At 37.5% G+C, this 21,372-nt stretch overlaps 1 protein-coding gene across 1 annotated transcript in view; it reads left to right on the top strand.

Moving 5' to 3' along the window:
* Positions 1–2,118: 2,118 nt before the first annotated feature.
* LOC135717613 (transcription factor GATA-3-like) overlaps positions 2,119–21,372 on the top strand; it is a 645,192-nt gene continuing 625,938 nt past the window's right edge. Inside the window, exon 1 of the mRNA XM_065239738.1 lies at positions 2,119–3,057. The gene's annotated coding sequence lies outside the window, so the exon portion shown is untranslated. The remainder of the gene's footprint in view (positions 3,058–21,372) is intronic.

Here is a 21,372-nt window from a genome sequence, read left to right on the forward strand (position 1 = left end):
ATAATGTTTTCGCTATTTGTCATTTGAGTGTAATAAATGACCTTCATTTCGAGAAATAAATATTTGTATTTCTTTAAAATGGTTCTGAGATACATCCGCAAAATTTTGGTTCGCTACCTCATTTCTTGATAGAGCTGTAATTAGGACGTCGCAGCCTTTATAAACAATGACTTTTCAAGTTGATTTCTAGGAATTCAGGGCACGCCTACACAAACTAACATATCCATCGGGTTGGGGAAGTCTTCCTCTACTCGATGATGATTTAGATTTGCCAGCGAGAGCCATGACATTCGTGAAATCATCGAGAGAAGTCATTGTTTACAAAAGCTTTTCGCTCTATCTAGATTTATGTTTCATTTTCTCCTCTAAAAAACTGTTTGTCGTTTATGTCAACCAATCAAAACATAGGTCAGGGTAACGGGTCATTCGGGGAAATGGAATTCGTGGTAATGTCATTTGGGGTAATGGTTTATTCGGGGCTATGTCAGAGTCGTTTGAAATGACTATAATAGAAAAAAGCTCGAATATGAAGAAAATCGATAAAATATTTACTAAGTTCCCTGCACTCAATTCGGTATCGCATCCGTTTTTGTTCTCAAATTGCAACCAAATTAAATGCACCTATTTCCAAAAATTCACAATAAAATCAAAAATAAAATAAAATAAAATTGCGTAAAAACAGACTAAATAAAATTATCATCGAGAATTTTTTTGAGAAAAATCGAGGAAGATTTTACTCATTCACTGAATAACCCCACTTTTTGCAAAATTAAGTCAAATTTGACTGAATTTTTAGTTACTCTCATCGGCCATGCAGTATGTTGAAAAAAAAAAAATGAAACCTCTGCAACCCTTGTTCCACGACTCAACAACATTTAAAGTACCATCGTATCGAACGCAGAAGTATGACATTATGCTGACGCAGTTCTTCCCTCCCGGGCAAGCCTTTCCTTTCGTTCGTCATTCATTGTGTATGGCTATCGGTGCCAACGCGTTTGAAACGCTGTCAATCAAATGCCACTGTCTGGTCCTATACCTCTCCATCGCACATGAACAAACTCATCACTGTGCATAGATGGTTTGAAGATCTACACACACGTTATTGTTGCTGTTGTTATTGCCATTGCCATTTGCTGCACACACAGCTAACAATACCCTAACAAGGACGTGTTGACGGTGGCGGTTGCAAAAAAAAATGTATGCTTACATTGTTCCATCAGTGCGTGAGTGCCCGATAATGGAGTGATGAACATTCGTTTTAGGTGATACGTGTTCTAGAATAAAGAATTATTACAGAAAAAAAACGACATAAAATTTACACCACACCAAACACAATTTAATAAATCAATTGTCATCTGCTGCCGCGAGCACAACTTCCTCTCTCAACGCAACACCTTCGAACCGACGGTTTGTTCACATCGCACACAAACACACGCACGTTCTGATGCACAGCGAGAATGCAATGCAAGTCACCAAGTTCCCTTTTCTATCATGCTCTTCGCCGTTTCTACATTGTTCTCTCGGAAAACTCCGAGAGAATGATGGCACAAAGCGAAGAGCGTGAAACACGAACCGGTCCCGGGATGGTGATTCGCTCACGCCCCATTGTTTGTGATTTATGCCACGCCCACCGGCTCTTGAGTGTAGTCGTGCGCTTATGCTTTGCACTCTATTCTTCATTGCGCTTACTCTGCACATTATGTTCACATGTGTATACACAAATTGCGAGTGCACTCACACAAAGAGGCTCATTCGCATGTTATAGCGTGCAGCTCGTCGGTTCACTTCCTCTTTCGGTGAGCTTCTCACACCATGTTCACATCGTGCAGCGGAGCGAGTGGCAGAGGGCCTTGCGCGCACGTTCTGCATTCTCGGTCCTATGTAGCGGTAGAAGCTGCTGATGATGCTACGGTTGCCTTCATGATGAAGTGCGCGTATTCTGCATTGAGTAGGTACGTTGAAGGTACTTGCCGAGGCCTCTCGGGCTAGCGGCCTTAGCGCAGTAGCTCGGTGGCAGTGCTGCGCCACTACTTGGTGTGGGTGCCGCAACCGGTGCAAGTGTGTGTTGCACAGCCGTACCTCTACATGGGGCCAGCTTCAGTCGGTCCAAGACCGTTGTCGTGGTTGCGCGCTTTTATGTTGGAAAGTTCGGTTTTTACCCACTGCACACTGCACTGCATTGTCGTGGTCGTTGTCGTTGTTGTTGTTCTTGTTGTTGTTGTTGCCGTATTGTTACACCGACCCAACCGAAGACAACAAAAAAAAAAAACGTCCAAACGGGATTTGAGCACTGCTAGTAGGAATCCAAAACAAAAACAAAAGCTAGGCTAGGTTCCCTCAGTTCAGCGACGGCGGTGACGGTCGCGTGGAGCCTTATCCTTTCTCGGACTAGTACAGGATTAGAGGGAATGTTTCGTGCAAAACCCTAGACGCTAGGCCCTTCCATAACTGAATTCATACGAGTGATCTACATAAGGGAATCGCACTCCCAAAAACGGTAGAGACGGTTGACGCGACGGGAGTCTCGGTCCGTGCGACGGTAACCATAAGGTCTGATCGAACACCCAGATATACCCTGCGATTGGATGCCTCACTCCTCGCTCCCCGCCAATGCATAGCTTGGCACGGATCGATAGCCAGAATTGATTAGTGACAAGTGTAGTGACAGCATTAATAATTCGAGGGGTTCAGTGAGACTGGGCGAAGATCCGCCTGTGAAGATATTCGATTACGCCAGGAGCTTTGAAAGCAAAGCGAAGATTCTTGTTGGTTGATACCTCGGTTTTGATTTCGTTTCGGGGGTTGTTATTATCGTTGTTTGATTGGTCCGTAACACAGTCAGTCGGAATCGGAAGAAGATATTTTTTTTTCTTGATTTGACGGAGTAGCGGCCTCCCTCCTTCTCCGGCACCTGATGCTCTCGGAGAAGGCGTGTGTCAGCGAGTCATCGAACTGCTCTGTGCATACATGTGTGTGTGTATGTGTGTGCGTGTACCGGCTTACAGCTAGCAACCTAGAGCTGCGGAATTGCTGCACGGCTTTTGGTGAACCGAAGAGGTAATGACAGTTATTTCGAAGCCCACAGGATCTCTATCGCTTTATCGTAGCGATCTTTACGATGTAATTAAGACCCGCTTGGGCGGCCAAAATATTCTTCGCTCTTTGCGCGCGGGTACCCCTGGTGTACACCACGTCTGTATGTTGGTGTGTTTAGGTTCACACAATGATCGTCGGCGGGTCTCGCACCTGGATTTTGCTCGATTGGCACCGCCAGGCAATAGAGATAGAATTAAGCTATTACGATTTCGGGATCGTTATCGGACACAATGTTTACTCTTATCGCGAACGCCGTCGCCGATGAAGGCACTCCGATTCTGGTGGTAGTTAGCCAATGGGCAATAAATTAGAAGACAACAAAAAGTACTGTACAGACAGCACAGTAATAGACGGGAATTTTCGGGAAGTTTAGTCGTTCGGTTAATAACTGTTCGGAATTTTACAACCATTTACTGCTATCGATGCGATTGGGGTATTTTCGCTGTGGATCAAGATCGGTATCGCGCATTTTTAGCTGGAACAAAACTCTGTGAGTGCCATAAAACTTCGGTGGCTCGATGGATTGATTGGATGGAATGGTTATCAGTCCAGGATGGCTATCGCCTCCGACGGGAGGTGTCCTCCGTCGAGACACAATGGTGTTGATAATGATGTTGTCTTTTTACGATCGCGATCAATCTATTAAACAATAAGCGTTTGTTGGGGTATTCGCGGAAAGATTAGAATCGTCCTTCCAGTGTGGACCAACTGTTGCGTGGCATTGTGTGATGATTGTACACTGAGATTATTAGACTGGAGTAGGTTTTTCAATTGCGTCAAATGCAGAGTGTCCATCCAACCGGGAAATCCGGGAAAAAACTGGGATTTGGGATTTACCGGGAAAAATGCGGGAAAACCCAAATTGCACCGGGAAAGGTCATATATGTATACTCATCCCAAGTAACAATTTTGATTTTATATTATTAGTCTTGTAGGCCATAATTTGATCTTGAAGAATCCTTTAAACCTTTAAATTTATAATGTTACTTGGAATCAATCAATTTTATAACACATTATAACAAAATTCTTTTGCTTACAACTTTCATATTATTCTTTTCTCAAAATTACATTTTTTTTTTGTGCCCGGATCAAGCGGTGATTTTGTCGTTGTTCCTACAACGATAGCTAAATTTATAGAATTTAATATGGTGTAATTGGAATGCATATGGTGTCATATGGTGTCATTGCTTGAATTCTTGTGCTACAGTTTTCATAGTGAAGTAGTTCTAGTATAAAGGCTGTTACGAAGCTACTTCAAGATAGAGAAGCAGATTCATGCCGTCTCAAACTCCTTGCAAACTCCGATCATGCTATGCAAATGTTCGACGCCGGACATAGAGATGAATTAAACATTAATTTCTGCACTTTGTGCTAACCAGATACCAAGATTAGGACATCTTTGAATACCGTGGTTAGTCTGGTAAACATAAGGATCTTAATCCATACCTCTTACTTCAAAATCATGAGTTCAAATCTCACCCGGATAAAGCACGAATGATCCGAGAGTGTAAAAATTAGGCCGGAACAAATATCAAGTTTTTCTTTTGTCAACCCCCCCCCCCTCCCTTCAAAAGTTTGGAATATCACCAAGGGGGAAATAAAATAAAACTTTCAGTGTTTATATATTTTTCGCAAATTCATTTGGGTATCGATACTCGCTTTGCTAGATTTAATTATGTTATTGTTGTTGTTTTTGTTGTTGTTGTATCACCTTGTTCTTTTAAATAATTTTCACATAAATTGGTACTTGACCAGTACGGCATGACAGGTCCTTGAAATCTGATCAGCCGGTTTCATTTGTTGAAAATGGATTTTATCGAACATCATTCTTAATCTTGTTTAGCAACTCACTAGGTAGGGTAGAGAACTGCTTCGGCCTAATCGCCCATTTTGGGCCTATCGAGCAGAAACCTTGAAATAAATCCATGATTTCAGAGTTAACAAGTCAATTATGCGTTTGGTACGATACTTTAGTTAATAAGCTACAGAACGAAGTCAATGAGAACGCGTGATATGAAGGTTTGCACCCATTATTCCCAAAAACAAAAGGAGCGCTCCAACCTAATCAATTTTTATCTTCATCCGATAGGCCGAAGTGCGTTAGGCCGAATTTAAAATCTATAGGCCAAGCTTGGCGTCAAGAAGCACCGTTAGACTTTTGACAATATCTCAACGATTGGCTTCTCTTTATCAAATATTACGGTACGTACGGAAAGGTAAATAAATTTGGAAGCCATCAGTAATAATAATATTCCGTTTGGTGCTAAACTGCGCTAGATTAAGAAAGACTAAGTGCGGGTTGTGCTTAATAGGCCGAAAATGGGGTAGTTAACCCTAAGCCACCTTCAATCTGATCGATCCCTCTTGTTCGTTGCGCACATCTTCGTCTTGTCCCAATCGGATCACTACAAAGAACCATTTTCAGTGGGTCGTTATCCGACATTATTACGATGTGCACAGCCCACCGTAGTCGCCAGATTTTTGCATTAGATCTACATTTCTTAACTTACAAACCTTCTGCAATGATATTTAATGATTCGCTTCTTTTCTACAGTGATTCAACAATTTTCGAGCTAAATCCAATCTTTTAAAAATTGGAATAAAATTTTTAGAAGAGAGACTAAATTAGAAACGATTCAGAAAAATCCTAACTGAGGTAACACTTTTCAAAGCAAATTCAAAACTGAGTCTGAACTTTTTTGAAGTGAGTTCAAACTTTCGAATAAGTCATCAATATTTTTCTAACTGAGTCTAAACTTTTCTGTTATGTTATTCAATCCTTTTTAATGTTGTCAAAACTTTCCTGACATGATTCAACATATTCCAAATCCAATCTTTAAATAATTCGTTTCGCATTTTCTTCAGTGAGGCAACATTAGCTGATTAATCCTTTTCCTAAATGAATCCAAGGTTTCCTGCATTGATTCAACTTTTTCCGAACTGAAACCAAACAAGTCAGAACGGGTTTGATATTTTCCTAAGCTAGCTCCAGATTTTTGTTAACTGCTTTGGCATTTGGCAAGGACACAATCTTGCTTAGTGAAAGTGTAGAATGTTTTCCGAAGTGAACCGACAATTTTTTGAGCTTAAATTTTTCAAATGGTGTCCAACCTTTTCTGAAGTGGTTCAAAACCTTCCTTAGGGAGTCCAAACTTTTCTGTTGAGTGATTGAATTATATTGAATGTTAGTCTGAGCTTTCCTGAAGTGATTTACCTAACTTTTAACGTAGATTCCACTCCCTTAGATCTCTTCCTCGTTCTTGTGAGATTTTGAAGAATGGACCTTCATGTGTTCATACCTGATGGTAGATTTATTTTAAAGCAAGTACAATTGTTGAGAAATCTGGGTTTACATCCACAAAAGTACGCATTTTTATAGAAATTTGGGTTTCTTGGGCTCCGTCCTTTGAAAAACAGGCTTGGATGTTATGGAATAGACCTTTGTGAGTTCATAAGTTTTGAAGCCAGGTTGGATTTCGGTTCAATCTTTTGAAAATTGTGCTTGTAGAATGGAACATGCTGAATACCGGAAGGGCGAACCTGGTTAATATTCACAAAAGAAGGTATTTTCATAGAAAATTATTTTTTCTGTTTTTCCGAACTGAATTTTGGCTTCTATCTTTGAAAAATACCTGGATCTTGCCGAATGGTAAATTTTTTGAAGCATGCACACTTTTTTAGAAAACTGGGTTTGAATTCTCAAAAGTACGTATTTTTATAGAAATTTGGGTTTCTTGTTCAGCCAAGTTGAATTTCAACTCCTTCCTTTGAAAAATAGGAGTGAATTTAACCGAATTGCTGAATCCATCCGTATTTTCATAGAAATTTGGTTTTTTGGTTCTGCCAAATTGCATTTTGGCTCATATTTTTGAAAAATAGGCTATGTTTAAAATCATGAAATATTTTCTATATTTTAGAATCATTAAATGTTTCTCGGACTATGAACTTACATTCTAACATATCGTAAAGTATTCTACGCTTTCTTAATTTGTTTGAAGTAAAGGTAACGAATTATTAAGTACCAGCATTAAACAAAAAAATGTCAAATATCTCTAAAATGTATAACAGAATCTTACAACTTTTTTGAAAATCGAGATTTTTCGAGAAAATATTCCTCGTACCAGAATAATGATAATTATTGATACGATCCAGAACACTTGTCTAGGTTCCAGAGATATGAAAATTTGTCTATGCTTGAAGTTTCTATATTCGAGATCTTTAAAATTGCTTGTTTTAAAATTGACGAATTTGTCCAAGACGTTGAACATTTTTCTCTGCGCCTCAATTATTTTTCAATTTCAAGATTTCCTAATAAATTTCTATGCTCAATCTTGCACATCCCGAAATTCAACCAATTCGCGATCTGAATCTAAATTCAACTTTTTCAACGGTTGGTTTCCAAAAAATCGAGGCAGAAAAATGATTACTGTGTGAGGAAATGGAGGTTACAAATTAACCTATGGATTATCCAATTAATTCTGGTTCTACGAAAACAAATTTATAAGATATTTCAACCGTTTGTTTTATTTAAAAAAAAAATTGCGAAATGCTCATAGTGGTTTAATAATTTATAATATTCATATTTTTTAATATCTTTCTGATCAATAAATGTCACTATTGGTCACTTTTTTTTATTGTTTTAAGGGGGATTTCCGGTTCAATTGACCTAAACTTTGGATTTTTTTTCCAGGGAACTGGTAAGAGTTTGAGACCTGAGTTTTTTGTCAAATCCTTATTCATTCTTGCTCTACAACTGGGAATTTTTTCAAGTCTAAAAATCCAAAAAGGCGTCCAAAATGGCGGCTGCCCGGCGGGTACTTCCCAAAACTGCGAGCAGCCTAGAGGTCGCAAATCGTCACCTAGAAAGAAAATCGGCTCAGTTTCTTGAAGAGTATAGTTCAGAGAATGGAATGAATCTTTGAAAAATCTCAAAATTTGACAAAATGGCGGGCATTTGAAAAAAAGTCGTTTTTTTCGGTCGATTTTTTGACTTTGACAGGCATGACGATATGGCAGCACAATTTTGCAACATAATTTGCAATTGGCTCACCGATAACATTCCAAGACGAAAACCTCCTATATCTCCTGCTTGGAGTTCTCCTCTCCTGCGGCTTTTGAAACGCGATAAAAATTCCTGGCAGCGTAAACTTCGCCGACATCGAACTTCTGAAACGAAACGCAACTTTCATCGCGCTTGCAACGTCTATCGTAAGCTTAATTCAACCCTATACAAGTCATATGTCTTGCGTGTCCAGACCAATTTACGTAGAAATCCCAAGAGCTTCTGGAAGTTTGTGAACTCCAAGCGAAAATCGTCGAATATTCCTTCATCCGTATTTTTTGGCGATTTGGAGTCTACTTCTATGCTCGAATCGTGTGATCTATTTTCCCGCCACTTCAGTTCTGTTTTTTCGGATTCAGCCGCCAACGCAGATGAAGTAGAAAGAGCGGCTTGCAATGTTCCTGAGGGTCTCATCGATTTGCGTACATTTGTGGTTAGCAATATGTATGTCGTTAAAGCTGTTAGGAAGTTGAAGAAATCTGTTTCACCGGGTCCTGATGGTGTACCTGCAATCATTTTTTGCCGCTGTGTTGCTGTTTTAGCTGATCCCCTAGCTCGCATCTTTACCGCTTCGTTGCACCAAGGAGTTTTCCCCGAAATATGGAGACATTCCTTTATGTTCCCTGTCCATAAGAAGGGCGACAAACGTGACGTGACAAATTATCGTGGCATTACAAGTCTATCTGCAGCTTCAAAATTATTCGAGATCATTGTGAACGCTGCTATCTTCTTTCATGTCAAGAGCTACATTTCAGCAACGCAACACGGATTTATGCCAGGACGCTCAGTTACATCAAATTTGCTGGAGTTCACCTCAACATGTATAAATCACTTGGAAAATAGGGCTCAAGTAGATACCGTTTATACCGATCTGAAAGCGGCATTCGATTGCATCGATCATGGTATTCTTCTTCGGAAAATGTCTCGCCTGGGAATTTCGGATGGTTTGGTTGATTGGCTGAAATCATATCTTTCCAACAGAACACTTCGTGTCAAGCTGGGTTCGTGCACTTCATCACCATTTGCTGCAACCTCCGGTGTTCCCCAGGGCAGCAATTTAGGACCATTGCTGTTCACAATCTTCTTCAACGATGTGACACTCCTCTTGCCGAGTGGTTGTGTGCTCATATACGCCGATGATCTCAAACTATACATTGTTGTCAAGAACGTCGAGGATTGCCGTCAGCTCCAAGCAATGTTAGACCAATTTGTTGATTGGTGCCGCTTAAACAAGCTTTCCGTCAGTATATCAAAATGTGTGGTCATGACATTTAATCGCACAAGAACGCCAATCGTATTCGATTACTCAATTGATGGATTTGTACTAGAAAGAGTAGAACAAGTAAGCGACCTAGGTGTAATGCTGGACCCTAAACTTACGTTTGACTTACACCGTTTAATGGTAATCACTAAGGCTAATCGTCAGCTTGGTTTTATATCAAGAATCTCAAGAGATTTTTCGGATCCGTACTGTTTAAAAGCACTGTACTGTTCACTCGTTCGTCCGATTCTCGAGACTGCATCTGTTGTTTGGACTCCCTACCAACTTTCCTGGAACATCAGAATAGAACGTATCCAAAAAACATTCATTCGTCGAGCATTAAGACAACTTCCTTGGAGAGATCCACTAAACTTACCTCCGTATGCTGAGAGATGTCGCTTGCTAAGCATGGACACGTTACAACGACGGCGACAAATTCAACAGGCAACATTCGTCGCGAAGTTATTAAGTGGTGAAATTGACTCTACCCACTTACTCTCTTGCTTGAACTTTCGTGCGCCAAGCAGATTTCTACGCTCAACGTTCCTATTGCGTCAAGACTCACACCGCTCTTCTTTTGGACAACATGAACCTGTTACGAGTATGATTCGCACGTTTTCTACAGTTGAAGAGTTGTTCGAGTTTGGGGAACCTGCTGCTCAATTCCAGAGACGTATTATTAACTCCAGATACATTTAGTATTTGTTATGGCTTCTGGTTCATTAAGACTTATTGTCAGATGGATGTATTAAATAAAAATAAATAAATAAATAAATAAATAAATAAGGGAAGCAAAGAACGAAGTCAATTGATTGAACCGTTCAAAAGCTAGAGTGCTCGCAGTTTTGAAAAATGTAGTTTCGAGAAAAACGCGTTTAAAGTTTGCGAAACATTCCATACCGCTCGGGAGGTCGATGCACTCAAAGGCCTGTAGCGACGTAAATATTTGCCGGATTGAAATATCCTTTAACCCACATATTCTAGACATGTTTAGCTTTGATTTCATGCAAAAAAAAAATCGATTTTTTGAAAATATTGAACCGGAAATCCCCCTTAAAGTCACTATTTGGTAACTTTTTTCGTTATTGTAGTCGATACTATTGTATAAACCACGACCAGCCCTGCATATTCTAGAGGAATTCTGCTGAATAAATTTTATCATTATCTCTAAAGGGTTATTTTTGAACGACTTTTTTGTTTAAGGTAGAGTTTTTTTTCTAATTACCGGGAATAAACTTGGAATTGAAAAATGGAATTTGAATGGACACCCTGCAAATGTTTTCCTGTGACTGTTACATATTGACGAGTTGTACATGTTCAGGATAAATACTCCAATTTTTGAAAATTTTATGGATTTTAAAAATGTTGCCTAGTTTCGCAATTCAAAAATAACTATTTACCTAAACGTAGGAAAAGTGTGTAGGCTTTATGATTTCGTTGAAATGATCATTGACGACTTTTGAAAAGAAAAAAAAAAACATATTGAATAAAATGGGATGAACAGTGCCTTCCCGTTTTTGTTAACACCTGCTTTAGTCTACCCCCGATTCTGGCATCACCCGTTATTGGACAACAATGTCTTTCCGGTTTTTGCAATAACATTTACAGCTACACTGAAGATGATTTTTGAGTAAAATGAGATGAATTCAACCCCAATTTAAAATGGTTGAGCCTGTTGAATGCATATATGTTCTGAAGCAAAAATGAAGTTATTTGATAAGTCTGCGAATTACACTCAGAATTCTCTCAAAAACCTTTCCAGATTTCTCTCAACTTTTCATAAAAATGCTGTTATAATTTGTACCACAATTCCGTTTAAAATTGGCCCGCAATACAAATTATTTAATTCTTTTGAATTCGCTACAATGACACTATCCTCAGATTTTGTGGGTTTGAACTTCCATTTTTTCATAACTACTTCTGAATAATGTCTCCATGACGCAGTCGTAAATATTTAATTCTCCTTACGATTCCATTGGAACCAAACCAACTTCAAATTCAGATTATTTTGAATAACAGGTTTCTTAAAATTTCTGTCAGAATTCATTAGAAGTTCTAGTCAGGTTTGATTTTGAACACTTGTCATTATTTACTTCGAGCTATGGAGTTATGGATATTTTTGGAAATTATCCTCTGAATTATCTTTGAGTTCTTCTCAGTGATCCTTTGGAATTTTCTTGGATATTTTATCACAACCCCTTTGGTTTCTTTTTAGAATTTACATGTTATTCTATTCATAATTACATGTGAATTTCTCTCTAGTCTCCTCGGAATTCCTTCCTCTTCGACATAACCTTTTAATGTCAAGCTATATATCAACAAACGTTACTGGGCAGATATATGCGTCATTATTTGTTTTACATGTCATCTGCAAAAAACTTTTACAAAAAAAATTCAAATTAGAGAAGCCGGTGCACAGTGGTTTAAAAGTTAACATTCGTGAACTTAATTGTATCCTGATGTTTGTGTACGTTTTAGCCATTTGACGTGTTCCAATGATTTTCATAATGGTCTGTTCTGCAACTTTTGGAATATTCACCATAAATTTTTGTTAAGGTGCAACTGTACTTCAGAAAAATAACTTTTCCATTTTAAACAAATAGAGAGTAGATGTACATAAAAAAGTTTTAGAAAATATTATTTCAAGAAACTTTGCTCAAGACATCAAGTTGCCATGACCTCAATTTGCCGAGATATAGGATATTCTTTGACAGTTGCACCTTAACCCTCCGTTACTCGCGCCAACTTTTGTAACACGAGTACTCGCGCGTTGTACTTTGTACAACAGTGTGAGTTTTTCCATTGCCATTTTGCAGCCGAGCTACCAATCGATATGAAATCAACGGGTATTCCTTAAAAAACTTGTTTTTAACTAAACAAGCTAAACTTTTATTACGGTTAACCTCCATAAAATGCGGATAGTAGAGAAAATGTGAATGGAAACCGCGTAAACGGTGTCCGTACTACGTGGGATTTGTCTTAATTGGTTACAACATGGAAAATCTCGAGATCCTGACCAGATAGAAAGTTACTGTCTTCGGCAAAGTTGTTCAGAAGGTCAGGAGTTTTTGGTTGGTGGACAGTAGTTCAGAGTTTTCTCACTTTGCGGCGCTATTATACATGTAAAATTCTAGCATATATAAAATATCTCTTGATCCTAACCAGACAAAAAGTTACTGTCTTCGGGAAACTTGTTCAGGGGGTCAAGTATTTTTGGCTGGTGATTTTTTTCTCTACGCGGCGCTAGTATACACGTGAAATTCTCATATAAAATATCTCGAGATTCTGACCAGAAAGAAAGTTACTGTCTTAGGCAAAGCTGTTCAGGAGATCATAGCCTATTTGCTGATTAACAGTAGTTCAGAATCTTCTCACTAGCTAATGCTCGTATACATTTTAAGCTCTCGCATGTGATACATCACTAGATCCTGACCAGATAGAGAGTAAATGACTTTGGCAAAGTTGTTCAGGAAGTCAATTTTTTTTTTCGTTGGTGGACAGTTGCTTAGAATTTTTTCACTACTCGGTGCTAGAATACACATGCAGATCGAGGTCCTGAGCAGATAGAAAGCTACTGCTTTCGGAAAACTTATTCAGGGGGTCAAGACTTTTTGGCTGGTGGACAGTAGCCCAGAATTGTCTCACTACGTGGCGCTAGTAAACGTGTACAATTCTCGCGAATGTTAAGCTCGAGATTCTGAGCAGGTGGAAATTTACTGAAAAACTTTGTTCGAGACAGTAACTTTCTATCTGGTCAGGATCTCGAGATATATCATAGGCGATAATTTAATATGCATTCTAGCGCTACGTAGTGAGAAAATTCTGAACTTCTCTCCACCAGCAAAATGGTTATGATATTTAGAACAACTTTGCCGAAGACAGTAACTTTCTATCTGGTCAGGATCTCGAGATTTTCCATGTTGTAACCAAATAAGTCAAATCCCACGTAGTATGGACACCGTTTACGCGGTTTCCATTCACATTTCACTAGCGCTACGTAGTAAAACAAATTTGAACAACTGTCCACGAGCAAAAATTTTGTGACACCTCGAACAACTTTGCCGACGACAGTAATTTTCTATCTGGTCAAGAACTTGATATATTTTATATGCAGGAATTTCACATGTATACTAGCACCATGAAGTGAGAAAATTCTGAACTTCTGTCCACCAGCCAAAAGACCTTGACCTCCTGGACAACTTTGCCGACGACAGTAACTTTCTATCTGATAGCATATGCGAGAAGTGTACATGCATACTAACGCCACGTGGTGAGAAAATTCTTAACTACTGTTTACTAGCCAAAAAGTCTTGACTACCTAAACAACTTTGCCGAAGACTGCAACTTTCTAGCTGATCAAGATCTCGAGCTATTGAATATGCGAGAAAGGGAATTCTGAATTATTGTCACCCAACAAAAAGATCTTGACTTCCCGAAAAACTTTGCCGAATACATTTATTTTCTATCTGGTCAGGATCTAGAGATATTTTATATGCCAGAGTTTCAAATGTATAGTAGCGCCGCAAAGTGAGAAAACTCTGAACTTCTGTCCACCTGCGAAAAAGCCTAGACCTCCTGAACAACTATGCCCAAGACAGTACCTTTCTATCTGGTTGGGAACTCAAGATATTCATATGATAATTTCACATGTATACTAGCGCTACGTAGTAAGAAAATTCTGAACTACTGTCCGCCAGCGACAAGGCTATGATCTCTTGAACAACTTTGACAGAGGCAAAAACTTTCTATCTTGTCAGAATCTTGATATATTTCATGTTGTAATCAATTAAGTCAAATCCCACGTAGTATGGTCACAGTTTACGTGGTTTCCATTTAGGAAAATTATTATCCGCATTTTTTAGGTGTTTACTGTAATCAAAGTTTAGCTTGTTTAGATCAAAACAAATGTTTTGAGGAATACTCGTTGGTTTCAGATTGATTGGTAGCTAAGCAACAAAATGGCAATGGAAAACTCATGTGTGTTGTACAAAGTACAACAGCGCGAGTAACGGAGGGTTAAAATTAGTTTTTTAAGGTTTTATATACTTTAATCACGTTGTATCTCTTAGGTTTGTTCTGCGAAAATAGTATAATAAGCAACTGAAGTGTTATGTTTACATTTGTGAGAGCTATAGCGATTTTTAGGCCAAAAATTACCCTTTTTCAATGCGCTTTAACTAAGCAAGCTGCAAACTGCTGCACTTGAAACAACTTTCATTTGAAAGTTTAAAACCAGATCTTTATTTTTGTGTTAGTATCCTCGGGAGTAAACAAAGAATTTTGATTTTTGCACGGCACTATTTAAAAAAAAACACACAGTTCTATTATTTTTTTATCGTTGATACTTGCAGAGATTTTAAACTAGGAACATGTTGAAGTTTGTTAAATTGAGAATCCTTTACAAAGCTCTATTGTTTAGGAAACATCTGGTTAGTTAATTCTATCTTAATTTATAAGAACAATAAAAGGAATAATGGATGAAGGAACAAACAAAATAAAATTTACAAAATAAACTAAAATTTCAAAATCATTAAAAGTTTTATTCTCAATCTCTGAATCACTTTCTTCGAGCCTGTCCATGTTCAACAAGAACTTTGCATCTTGAGACAACGTTCTTGTCTCTTTTTTGGGATTTTGTCGCATACTGGAGATTAGTGGGTCCGATTATACAAGCAAACGACAAACCAAGTCAAGGTTCAAGATCATTCTTGAGCATTTTCTTGTATGATCTCGACGATATCGCTTGAGATCTTTATTTCTAGATTCCTGAGCCTCTTCGGAAAGCTGGCCAATTGGAGCATTGAAATGATTGATAACCTGGGCGCCATGAATCAGGCTTTTATCCACCGAAGCTGGCATGTAATACCACGGGTATAAGTGAACCAGATACCTCGCTGTTTCAGAACAATAATCGAAAGATCGTTCTGTGTTGATTTTTGATCCACATGCTAAGACCTAAGAACATATCAATATTTAAATTAATTATTAATTAGGCTTGAAATCATAATCCCATATTACTACCTGCCAATCGTTCTAGTGCTGTTACATCCTGCCCAGTTATTGCAGATGTTTTATTAGCATTAGAAAATAAACGACGTGCAGTATTCCCATCATTCGATGATCCAGACCCTCCAGGCTTTGGCTTGTCAACAATCAGCCCGATTTCGATCTTAATCCGTTTTTGAATTAGCTTCTTTCGAATCTTTATGCCTTCAGCATCCTTTCCTCTTGTCTGCCATTTTTCAATGTCACGACGGTATTACACGTGGAGAAAGTATTCCATGAAACTTATGAAAACTTACATTAGATTAAACCCTAATGCACTTAAGTCTAACAAATCTCACCAAATCCAGGCATGTAATGTAGAAAGTCCAAACTGAAAAGTTTCACTGTTCTCCTCGCGTTGCTTCACAGAATCAAGATCATTCATTTGCTTCAGTGTTGCCTTGCAAATGTAGCAGGTCTGTGATGATCTATTACCTGAGACAGAATTGCAAACTTTTCCATCTACCATCGTCAAAGCGATTTTAAAACATACAATAATGGTTCTGTCATCTACCGTGATCTCTGTTGGAGTGAGCTGGTCAATTTGATTCTTTATATATTTCTTCTCGTTTATCGCCACTTCCGTCGTTTCACTGACAAACTGAATCCTCACAGGCCTACATAATCGTATTGATGATGGTCTCGGATTTTTGGAACAGAAGTTTTCCGTTTGCTTCTGCCTTAATTGGAAGTTTGGAAGTTATAAACATATTCGAATTACTGGATTCTCCGTCATCGTTTTCAAATTTTTGTTTGTACTCCTGATGTCCAGTGGTCCACTGCTACCATCAAATCCCTTTATTTATCAAAATTTCAACCTGAAGAAGATAAATCTTTTGTTTAAAGTCACATCAACAAAAAAAAAGTACAACCTTCTTAAGCTCATCATTTGTGAAATCATCATGACGCTCTTTGTTCACTAAGACAATCCTACTGGAGGTATGGTCCAAAACTTTTTAAAGATTTACTTCGGCTTTTTTTTTCATCGACCACTATGAACTGATCCTCCGGATAGCACTCTTTTTTGGCAATGACAATGTTGTTGTAAGACGGATAAAGGGTTCACATAACAATTGATATCTTAAAACTAAAAAACTAAAACTAAATCTTATCTAAAGGGAATAAATCGTTGCAATTGAGTAATGGAAACGATTTTTGCCGGAAATTATTAATTATTTTGTTGGACATTTGTGCTAAAGTCTCAACATTCGAAATTTTATGTACTTCGGTAGTACTGTACCAGGGAGGCAACTTCAAAATCATCTTCAGAACTTTGTTTTGAATTCTTTGAAGTGCTTTTTTCCTGGTAGTGCAACAACTAGACCATATTGGTACAGCGTAAAGCATGGCAGGTATAAAAACTTGTTTAAATATTAGAAGTTTATTCGTCAGGCAAAGTTTGGATTTCCTGTTTATAAGAGGATACAAACATTTTATAAATTTGTTACATTTGGCTTGAATGCCCTCAATGTGATCTTTAAAAGTTAATTTTTGGTCAAGTATTAATCCAAGATATTTCACTTGGTTTGACCAGGAAATTGGAACTCCGTTCATAGTGACTATGTGACTACTACTAGGTTTCAAAAAGGAAGCTCTAGGCTTATGTGGAAATATTATAAGTTGAGTTTTGGAAGCGTTGGGAGAAATCTTCCATTTTTGTAAATAAGAAGAGAAAATATCTAAACTTTTCTGCAGTCTGCTGCAAATAACACGAAGACTTCTTCCTTTAGCGGAAATGCCTGTGTCATCAGCGAACAAAGATTTGTGGCAACCCTGAGGCAAATCAGGGAGGTCCGAAGTGAAAATGTTATACAATATAGGCCCAAGAATGCTACCCTGAGGAACTCCTGCTCTAACAGGTAGTCGATTAGATTTGGAATTTTGATAATTTACCTGCAGAGTTCTGTCAGTTAAATAATTTTGAACTAATTTCATAATGTAAAGTGGAAAATTAAACTTTTTCAATTTAGCAATCAAACCTTCATGCCAAACACTGTCAAATGCTTTTTCTATGTCTAGAAGAGCAACTCCAGTTAAGTTGCCTTCAGATTTGTTTGAACGAATTAAATTGGTAACTCTTAAGAGTTGATGAGTAGTTGAATGCCCATGGCGAAATCCAAACTGCTCATCTGCAAAAATTGAGTTCTTATTGATGTGAAGCATCATTCTATTCAAAATTATCTTTTCAAAAAGTTTACTTATTGAAGAAAGCAAACTTATTGAACGGTAGCTAGAAGCTTCAGCTGGATTTTTATCCGGCTTCAAAATTGGAACATCATTTCCATTTATCAGGAAAGTATGCCAAATGGAAACATCTGTTAAATAATTTTACCAAGAAAGACAAGGTACTCTCTAGGAGTTTTTTGATGAGGATATAGAAAATTCCATCATCACCTGGAGTTTTCATATTTTGAAACTTTTTAGTTATAGACCTTACTTCGTCCAAATCAGTCCCCCAGGAATCATCAAAAATATTTTCCCGAGAGAAAATATTCAGATTATCCCGAGCAACCTGATTCTCAATAGGACTAGTAAGACCCAAACTGAAATTATGGGAACTCTCGAATTGCTTAGCAAGTTTCTGAGCTTTTTCCAAATTTGTGATCAAAATTTGACCACCTTCTTTAAGCGCTGAAATTGGCTTTTGAGGTTTTTTCAAAATTTTTGTGAGCTTCCAAGAGGGTTTGGAACTCGCGTCTAATTTAGAAACATTATTTTCAAAAGTTTTGTTCCTCAGGGCAGAGAATCGCTTTTTAATTTGTTTTTGCAAATCCCGCCAGATAACTTTCATGGCAGGATCGCGTGTTCTTTCATATTGTCTCCTACGGACATTTTTAAGACGGATCAAGAGCTGAAGATCGTCGTCTATTATAATTGAATCGAATTTAACCTCGCATTTTGGCACTGAGACAGCTCTTGCTTCAACTATAGAAGTAGTCAGAGATTCAAGAGCATAATTAATTTCATCTTTAGTTTGCAAAGGAATGTTTGGATCGAAGTTATATTCCATAAATGTTCGATATTGCTCCCAATCAGCCCTATGGTAATTGAAAGTAGAGCTGTTGGGATTAGAAATTATTTCTTGGTATATATCACAAAGTTACTGGAAGGTGATCAGAACCGAAGTCAGCATGGGTAACCAATTGGCTACAAAGTTGACATGAATCAGTTAAGACCAAATCAATAGTGGAGGGATTTCTTGCAGAAGAAAAGCATGTTGGGCTGTTTGGATATTGAATAGTGTAATAACCTGCAGAACAATCATCAAACAGAATATTACCATTGGAATTGCTTTGAGCATTATTCCATGAGCGGTGTTTTGCATTAAAATCACCAATAATGAAGAATTTAGACCTATGACGGGTAAGTTTCTGGAGGTCACCCTTGAGAAAATTCTTTTGCTGGCCTACGCATTGGAATGGCAAATAGGCAGCTATAAACGTAAGTTGTCCAAATTTTGTTTCAACAGAAACTTCCAAAGTTTCAAAAACTTTGGTTTCAAATGAAGAAAGAATTTTATAAATTAAATAATTTGAGTCCTTCTTAACCTTATGGTCAGGTTTAAGGAACGTTTCAGTTATAACGGCAATATGCACGTTGTGGAAATTTATCATTTTTGTCTCGCTTCGATGGAACTTGCGATACAGCTTCGTAAAGTATTTGCCAATCGGAAGCAGAGCCATTTCGACATCAAATCCATTCAAACAAGACTCGTCAATGTTGTACGCCGCATATACTTCCTGACTCATCTTCTTAACTTTGTCTGCCTCAGTCCCTTGGGTTTCCTTCCATATTTTAAACAACCTATGCTCTTTAATTTCAACTGAGAAAGTGCGATAAGAAAAGCTCGAATTTTTTTCACAATTTCCAATCAATATTAAAAAGATAATAATAAATACCTGAAGAGTAGTAAGACATTTTCGATTACTTTTTTTTTTGCAATTTAATAATCGGATCTATTTTGTGCTCTGTATGTTATCAAACAGCCGAATACAATCTGTACGATTGTGTTTTTAATTTTAATGTAAAATGTGTAGGTTGCTATGATCTTCACTGGTCCTTAAATCAAGGTGATCTACAGTGAACTCTCTACAACTCGATATTGAAGAGACTTTCATGTTAATTATCAAGTTTATAGTGACGCAATCCCATAGAAAATCATCATCACAGTAGCCATGAAATTAATTTTACTATGATTCTATAACATGTAACCGTATTAGTGGATTTCGATTTGTGAAGTGTAAAACACACTAAGAATAATGAAATAAACATTTAATTTCAAAAGCCGTAACTGCCCTGTGGAAAACCAAATTTAGACTCATTGGACACAATTTTGGAAACTTTTAAAATATTAAAATGGTTGCTACATACCAATAAATGTTCACATTGATTGCAATCATTGAATCTTAATATTTCAGAAAATATTGAAATTCATAAATCAAAATTCTTTGTTTACTAAAAACCTGAGTACTGCAAACTAACTCAAAATGCTTGTCATCTGGGAGCCGAGTCGAACTGTCAAACGGGAGCCAAACATTCAAAAGAGTTCAGAAGTTATGTGGGTAGTTACTGTTTGAACCACAAGTAAAGGTGTTGCAACCTACTGAAAACAAATTAAGAGTTATAATTATGAAACTGTCGAAACATCAACCTTAGTAGGCATTATCCGCCTACTAAGGTTGATGTTTCGACAGTTTCATAATTATAACTCTTAATTTGTTTTCAGTAGGTTGCAACACCTTTACTTGTGGTTCAAACAGTAACTACCCACATAACTTCTGAACTCTTTTGAATGTTTGGCTCCCGTTTGTCCCGTTCGTAAATCATCGAACGTGATGCTCGAATAAGTGTTTTTATTTGATATTTATAATAATGCCAAAACTGGGTTACGAATTGCTGCAACACGAATTTAATCAAACTTTATAACAGTCATGTGAGCTTTGTGGGCATGTGCACTCCCAACACCATGTATACGTTATTTTTGGAGCAGAGAAGGATGAGCTAAGAGTTCATTTGACAGCATGTATATACGATTTCGTGAGCTGTTTCAGGAAAACAATTTGAAGCTTCGAAAGATTTTCAAGATGTTTTCTTGCTCACTTGAAAATTTAAACCGACAGAGTTCGCAATACCCAGATGCTTACATCACTATTAAAATTCAGAATTTTTATCTGTGTACGGGTAGCTTTACTATTCGCATGACCATAACGAATTATTTTATGCCAAAGAATAATTTTACTACATAACTAAAATTAAAGTCTGAAAGTGTCATTTTTGAAGGTCCTAGGTAATGAATTTTATTCTTACTCTGAATTTACTTGGAACTCTTCACAGGATATATTCGTCCTTTTTTTAGAGTTCCATTTGAATCATCTTAGAATACCATCATACTTCTTTTCTGGAATCTTCTAAATAATCTTGATAATATCCGAACTTTTTCAGTACCACTCTTAGAGTTCTTATCATTAATTCTTATAATCTCTTATAAATCACTCTCCAATTCAACAATTCCCTCAAACTGGTAATAATTTCCATTTTTCTCTACGAAATTCCCTTAAAATATTCTTAATAATTTCCTTGGCACACTCTTCAGAATGGCTGACACATTCTTCCCAGATAATTCCATTTGAACTGCTTTGTAGGTAAGGTCAGAATTATTTTGAAATCCTCTTTAGTATTTCCTGGCCTTGAAAGTCTTCCAGAAATTTCCAGATGTTCTTCTCACATAATTCCATTCATATATTTCTCATGATTAGTATCAGCATATTTATATATATATATATTATATATATTTAATCATATTTAACTAACCGCCAACAAATAATTAAATTCAACGGAAAGAAATCGAGCCCAATTCAAGTCACTTCAAGCGTCCCCCAAGGCTCTCATTTGGGACCTCTCCTTTTTA

This window comes from Ochlerotatus camptorhynchus, unplaced genomic scaffold (assembly GCF_037179485.1).
Source record: "Ochlerotatus camptorhynchus isolate MF236.1 unplaced genomic scaffold, CSIRO-AGI_Acam_v1.1 ptg000062l, whole genome shotgun sequence".
Taxonomy (NCBI): domain Eukaryota; kingdom Metazoa; phylum Arthropoda; class Insecta; order Diptera; family Culicidae; genus Ochlerotatus; species Ochlerotatus camptorhynchus.